The 6,875-nt window shown below is 34.9% G+C and overlaps 1 pseudogene; it reads right to left on the minus strand.

Moving 5' to 3' along the window:
* Positions 1-257: 257 nt before the first annotated feature.
* Positions 258-5,773, minus strand: LOC115959209 (annotated as a pseudogene).
* Positions 5,774-6,875: the final 1,102 nt, after the last annotated feature.

Consider the following 6,875-nt stretch of genomic DNA (forward strand, 5'->3'; position numbering starts at 1 on the left):
TAAGATGTAGCACAAAAAAGTACTTGCAGATATGACATTTTGAATAGTACGCTGCAAAAGCAAGACCTCCAGTGTGTTAAGGTGACTCACAGTGGCAGACAGGATCTACTTCTTGGTGGAGCCAAATATTGAAATCGGCAGTCCTGTTGCAAAAATATACGAATTACCAAGTCACATGATCATACCAATAATCATATAATGTAATTCAGTTGGAATTTGGTTTACATGTTATTCAATATTCACAATGAATATTACCTCTAACGGCCGTTAAGACGATGGCTTTGGCCTCGGAAAGCAACTCCATCACCCAGGTTGGGCTGCTGTGCTTGTGCAGGACTATCTGTTTCTGCCTGCTCTGCAGGGCTCAGTCCATTTCTGTTGAGACGGTAGCTTCTTCCTCGGAATGCAACTCTGGCTGATGGATCACGCTGCACTGGGGCATTAATATGTGTTCCCTTACCCCAAAATGAAACTAATTTGTGACTGGAGAGTCATTAAGAATATTTCACAAGTGTCTAACCTTCAATAAAATAGTTGATGCCAAAATATTGTCCCAATTGGTATTTTTCTCAAATTTCTTCTTTATATTACCTCAAATATTTGCCAAAAAGAAAAAATCACAGATCACGATGTTGGATATGCTTATTACTTGCATGATATAATATCTGCTATAATGTAAAAAAAACTATGTTAAACCAGTGTTAGATGAGATCTTGTTACTGCCCAAGGGCCCAAAGTTGTTGTGAAGTCCACACTTTTGTAATTTTGTACTTACAGGATAAGTGGCCTGATCCTACTAGGACTAGAATAGGGTTAGAATAGGATTTTGTTTTTCATAGATAAAGGGTAGTGACTATTACACACTTGTGTGCATCCACACAAGTGTGTAAATGCACTAAAATCATGACTCTAAATCACGTTTTCAAATATGAAATCATGGCTTAGAGTCACAATGTCAGTGTTTTTATACAAGTTTTCCCCATAAATAAATAGTCTTTGATGTATACTCGATTTTCTACATTGAATTTGAATCGGCAGTCTATTTTTCTATTAAAGTAGTCTGCATGGATCAACCGACACCACATACTCAATTTCCTTGATTCTTGATTGCCATAACTATAATCAATGGGCCTATGCTATGAAAAGATCCATCAATGTGTGTCTCTTATGGAGATATGTCATATATCACTAGAGAAGTTCCTAAACAAGTCAAATTAGAAATGTAGTTTGTCTTCAAGAAACGTTAATGACTAAGATAGTAACTCTTAGAAGATTATCACATGGTTTCTCAATACCTATGCTCCCTTTATTTGAACATTACTCCAATGGTTAGAGACTGCACATGACATATTGAACTTTTTGGCGCAATGCTGTCAAACAATTGTTCTTGCTCATCAATATCAATATATGATCACCATTCATCGCATGCACCAGGAAAATGCCAATCTATTGCTAAATTTAATTCATAAATGTCTAACAATATGAATTGAACTTGCTTCTTTTGAGCTAAAATGGGATAGTGTCAAGAGATTCCTCTAGTATCTTGATGCCTATTGTCCAACACAATTTCTGTTGGCACTGGATGATGAATATGAGCCTGTTTGAGCATCTCTCTTTGATTCACTTCCCACACTTGATAGTTCAATCAAAGAATTGGTATCTGTAGAAACATGCAAGAAGACAGCTCAAACACAATGCTATAATTCTATATTAGTTGTTTCACCCTCGCTACCTCAATTATGTGAACTTGGACAGTGTAGGATCCTCACACAATGAATACTATTGGGATAGACCTTAAGTGGAAATTATATTTGAGCATTCCTCTCTTCATCTTCCTCCCCACTTGCTCTCTACTGCTGCCACTCCACCTCTTACCTCTGAGTCCTTACATATATGGCACTCTAGATTAGGTCATGCCTCACGGTCTCATCTTTAGCCTTTACTTTCTAGTAGTCATTTAGGGAAGCTCAAGCTCGAGTCTTTTTATTGTATTTCTTGTCAATTTGGAAAATAGTTTGCTTTACCTTTTAAGCAAGTTTCTTTTATGTGCATGATGAAACAAGAAGCCTCGTTTGTTATGTAGCTAGTGGTTATATAACAAGGTGATGTGTGCATCAAGCATCTTTGTTTATCATGCATTTTTTGGAGTCTCCAACATATAATGGTTTATGGTTCAAAGATTGCTGCATCCTTGACAAACGGGAACACAAGGAACAGACACATTGGTTTGTCTCTGTTGTCGGGAGTTGTGAAATTCTCCACAAGTTTATGGAGAAATACAATTTCAAACTATGAAGGTTCAATTATCTAGAAATCATACCAGAAAAGCGAAAGAAAATCATGAGAATGAGTTTAATGCATGCATTGCTAAAATAAATAAAAACAATAGAAAGGATACACCCTAAAAGGGGTCTTCAAGATGAATTTTCCCCCAGCCAGAGGATGAAGCACTGTTAGGAAGTAATATAAATGTCCTACAACCATCCCTAGAATGTGTGGCATCAAAGGATTTCCGAGTAACAAATCAAATGCTAGCATTACATAAGGAAGATAGAATCCCTACAGTAAAAATAAAATAAAAAAATTAATCAGCCTCTTATATTCATAAATGTCATGAGTATATCCTCACATAAATGTCATGAATAATGCATAAAGCAAAGCCAGAGGCAGACAATGGCAGGAAGTACAATTGTACATAAGAATATAAGATTATAATTGAAAGTTTGGGACTACCAAAGAAAAAAAAACCTGAGAAAATTGGATGCATTGTTCATAATTCTGGGTAGAACTATTGATGGAAAGTTTGGTGACATTACACAATAAAATACAGGCCAAACATAGTGAGCACACTTAATTGGAACTGCAACACCATGATTTCAAGGCTAACCAGGCAAAATTTGAGAGTCCAAATTTTTTCTTTGGTTAACTTCATCAAGGTGGTACCTCTTTATGGGGGCATACCTCACTCATGATGCATTTTTAAGGGCCTCTAATAAAAAAAATATACAGGAACCAAAAGTACAGAAATCATGCATAAAAATATTCTTTCCTTTATTGCACGTTCACACTCCCACTGCAATGGTACAGAAATAGTAATGAAAGAAGAAAATGACAAGAGATAGGAACTAGTAAGAACAAAAAGAGAAAAAGAAAATTTGGTTGTGCGGGAAAAGGTAGAGATGAAGTTAAAAATGTTGTATCAAACCTTCTTTGATTGATAATCTAGATTCACATTGATGCTTTATAGCATGGTGGTGCAGATACTGCAAGTTCTAGATATCAACCTATTTTATAGAACACTAAGTAGACTCATATTAAATGTTACAGAAACAAAGAGGTCTAATTTCACAGTCTATATACAGAAAAAATGTCACAAGCGTATATTGTTCCAAACAGTAGGATAACTAAAACAGACCAGTGAAAAGAACGATTAAAACAAAACTGCTAGAAGCGTACCTTCAATGACACAAGACGATAAATGTCTATGAGTGCATTTGGGTACTCACGGCTCCAAACATAGATGAGCATAAATACTAAGGAACCTCCCATGAATGGAGATCATAGATATGGAACAGCAGCCATCACCTAAGATCAAGTAAAACCCTTGTCATTATAAGATAAATGGGAAAAAGAAAAAGAAAACTCTAAATATAAGATAATTTGTTCTCACTTACAAGAAGTGATGGTGCTCCAAAGACGAACATCCATACATAGTCTGCTGTTCTCTTGTCAAAGGGTCCTCTCTCAAGTGAAACACCATATCCCGCTCTAATCAAATCAGCATGACATAGTATTTCAAATTTTCAATATCACCTTGGAACATAGTCTACATACTGTAAACCTTGCATGACTTTTAAATCTTGAAAATCAATGATCATAAGTGAATGATAGGGATTAAAAAAGATATGTATGCACAGGCATCAATTGGATGAATAATGGCTTAATGCAGATGTGGATCATTATTTAAAACCTGATATTTTATCTATTGGGTAATTTTAATTACCATTGGTTTTTCCAAAACATTCTTTCCTACCACCTTGATGTAGAATAGACTGGCATGACCTTCTTGAACATCAAGGGTTCCTGAAATCGCGCAAGGCAAAAGGAACTAGTGGAGATCATTTGGGCAACAGAGTCTGAATTGCAAGAAATTTGGCAGGCTGAAAGGAAATGGCCTTTTGATCAATAGTTGTTGCTTTGCCACAAGGTGTGCCTTGATTTTGGCTAATTCCTTCGTTTAGGCCCCGAAATCAGTGATTTAACTATTTTTAGTAATTTTTGTTTTCTTAATAACTTTTTGCTCAAAAGTCAAAATAAGGTTCTACTTATTTTGGGAAGACTCTTAAGGTCAGTAGTTTATGATTTTGCATTGAACTCAATTTTACCATTTTTGGTAAAATTTGATATTTTGCCACCTAATCTTGTGAATAGTGCAAATTAGGGTTTCAAACGATTTCCTAATCGTCCTAGGGTTTACTTCTTTAGTATTTATATGTTTAGTAGCCTCCATAGGCAAATGAGATTATTATTAATAAAATTCAAACTTTGTCTATTGTTTCTCTGGTAGATTCTAGATCTATCACCTTGTGGATTCCATAAACCCCTCGTGGAATTTGAGATTAACTACCATAAACTAATTATTTGGTTTATGTTCCAGCAAAGAGAACATCGTGTCTGCTTTCTTAAAGTTTCTGCAACATCACACCTTAATCCAAATTTTTTAGTAAACGTAATATGATATGGTTGTAGAGAGTAGATGGAGTCAGAATGTTGGATATCTTACATAATTAGCAGATGAAATGCAAAGGGAAATGAAAATGGCCCAAGAAAGAAGAAATTCGTAATAAGCCTCCAAACCTGCACTATGTACAAACATTAACAATCGGGGCATAGGCAGAAAATGAACCCTCAAATTATAACTTATTACAACATGATCTTTGCAATACATAATGAGTAAAATGAATTTAATCTCATGTATTACAGATTGGACAAATTGGTAACTTAACTTGTTTACCTGAAAACGTTTTAGTACTAGGCCATAAAATAATGCTGTATTGTAAGGATTATAAAGTTCCAGATAGAATGCAGAAGTGGTAATCAAGCACGCCACTCCATAGAACTTGCTTACAGGTGGGAGAGATCGATAGTATCTGAAATAAATTATGAAAAATCAGCTTGTTTAAGTAGCAAAGAGGTTATAGAAATCATGAAGTATCAAAATTGCAAGCTTTGATATAAAATCAAGAGCCGGTTGATTTTTATTTATTTATTTAATTATTTTAACGAGTCCAAAAGTAAATAGTCAGACACTAAATAGTCAGAAACTAACGTGACCAAATAGATATATAACTTGCAGCAAGGGCAAGAAATATTGCATGCTTCTGAACCACCTCAAATTATAGATACATTATTATTAGACTGGGGCATCTGGTTGGTTTGGAATGAAATCCACAACAAAATAAAGCTATAGATTGAAGAAAAGTAAGAACTAATGATATGATGATTACAGTTACTCAAAATCAGTAGCAGAGTGATATATATACGGACATGTATATATATATATATATAGAGAGAGAGAGAGAGAGACACACACACACACACACGTGCCAAAAAACACTACTTTTATGTTAGAAAATTAACCAAGAACCATTGCGTAATATTCAACTAGCTAGCATGCAAATCAACAAAACGTCATTTAAGCATCATTGAAATGTTTATGTGTTTGTGCATGTATAAGAAGGAAAGAGAAAGATTACTCCAATGGTGTAGACATTGCACACAATGGTTCTCTTATGTCAAACTTGTGTGATGGTAGTGGAAAGGGTGGTCGTAGATTTTTTTTTTTTTTTTTGACTGGAATGGTAGAAAGTGGTCGTAGATTTAAAGATTCTAATAACAAGAATATTGGATATGCATCGCATTGGTCTTCAACAATAGTAAAATACTAGTATAAAGTATAAACCAATGGACTGATACTTCAAAGAGAAGACTCTGGAACCAGCGGAAACTTCAAAGAGGAGGAAATGTCAAGAATATAATTTTGACAGTCTTTCCAATCAATGACCATTAACTCAAACACTGCTCATAGTGCCTGGAAAAGTTGGGAGGGAAAAGTCTGCATTTGGATTTTCTGCTTGGAAATGTCAAGAATATAATTTTGACAGTCCTTCCAATCAATGACCATTAACTCAAACACTGCTTATAGTACCTGGAAAAGTTGGGAGGGAAAAGTCCGCATTTGGATTTTCTGCTTGTCTCATAAAGTTGGCGTCAAGGTCACTCAATATCACGTGTATTAACGTAGCGTCTGGATTAACATGAATGTCTATTCCAATTTCCAACCATAGTTCCAAAGTGATTGGCTTCTCACTGAAACATCCAATGATTTGTATTTGTTTGTGACAGCAATTTTATGTGTCCTTTTGGGACTCAATTAGGTTAAAACTTAAAAATATTTCAAAATTCATATGATATAATGGGCTGTGAATCAAATTAATTAATTAAGTTTCCCTATGAGAATAGGCTTTCGCCTCAATCAAAAACTTATTGTTGTTCATCATTTTTTATTGGAATCAGTCTGAAGACTCTAAACTTGAGTTTTCATTTCTCAAAATCAGAAATGATATGCAACCGAAGAGAAAGAACTTACTACGTTTCAGTAATGAGTCAAATTCACAGAATGAAAATTAGTCCTGACGAACGGGGGAAAAAAGAAGCTTGGTATGGGCTTTTGAACCATGAATTTGGCTTAAATTTAAAACAATTTTAAGTATGCCCAACTCATATTTAAACAAGACAAGCTAAAGCTTAAAAATACTGGACTCTTCCTGACCTGGCCCGTTTTCATTTTCCCCCCACTTATTCACTACATTGGC

Source organism: Quercus lobata, chromosome 9 (genome assembly GCF_001633185.2).
Source record: "Quercus lobata isolate SW786 chromosome 9, ValleyOak3.0 Primary Assembly, whole genome shotgun sequence".
NCBI classification, from domain to species: Eukaryota; Viridiplantae; Streptophyta; class Magnoliopsida; order Fagales; family Fagaceae; genus Quercus; species Quercus lobata.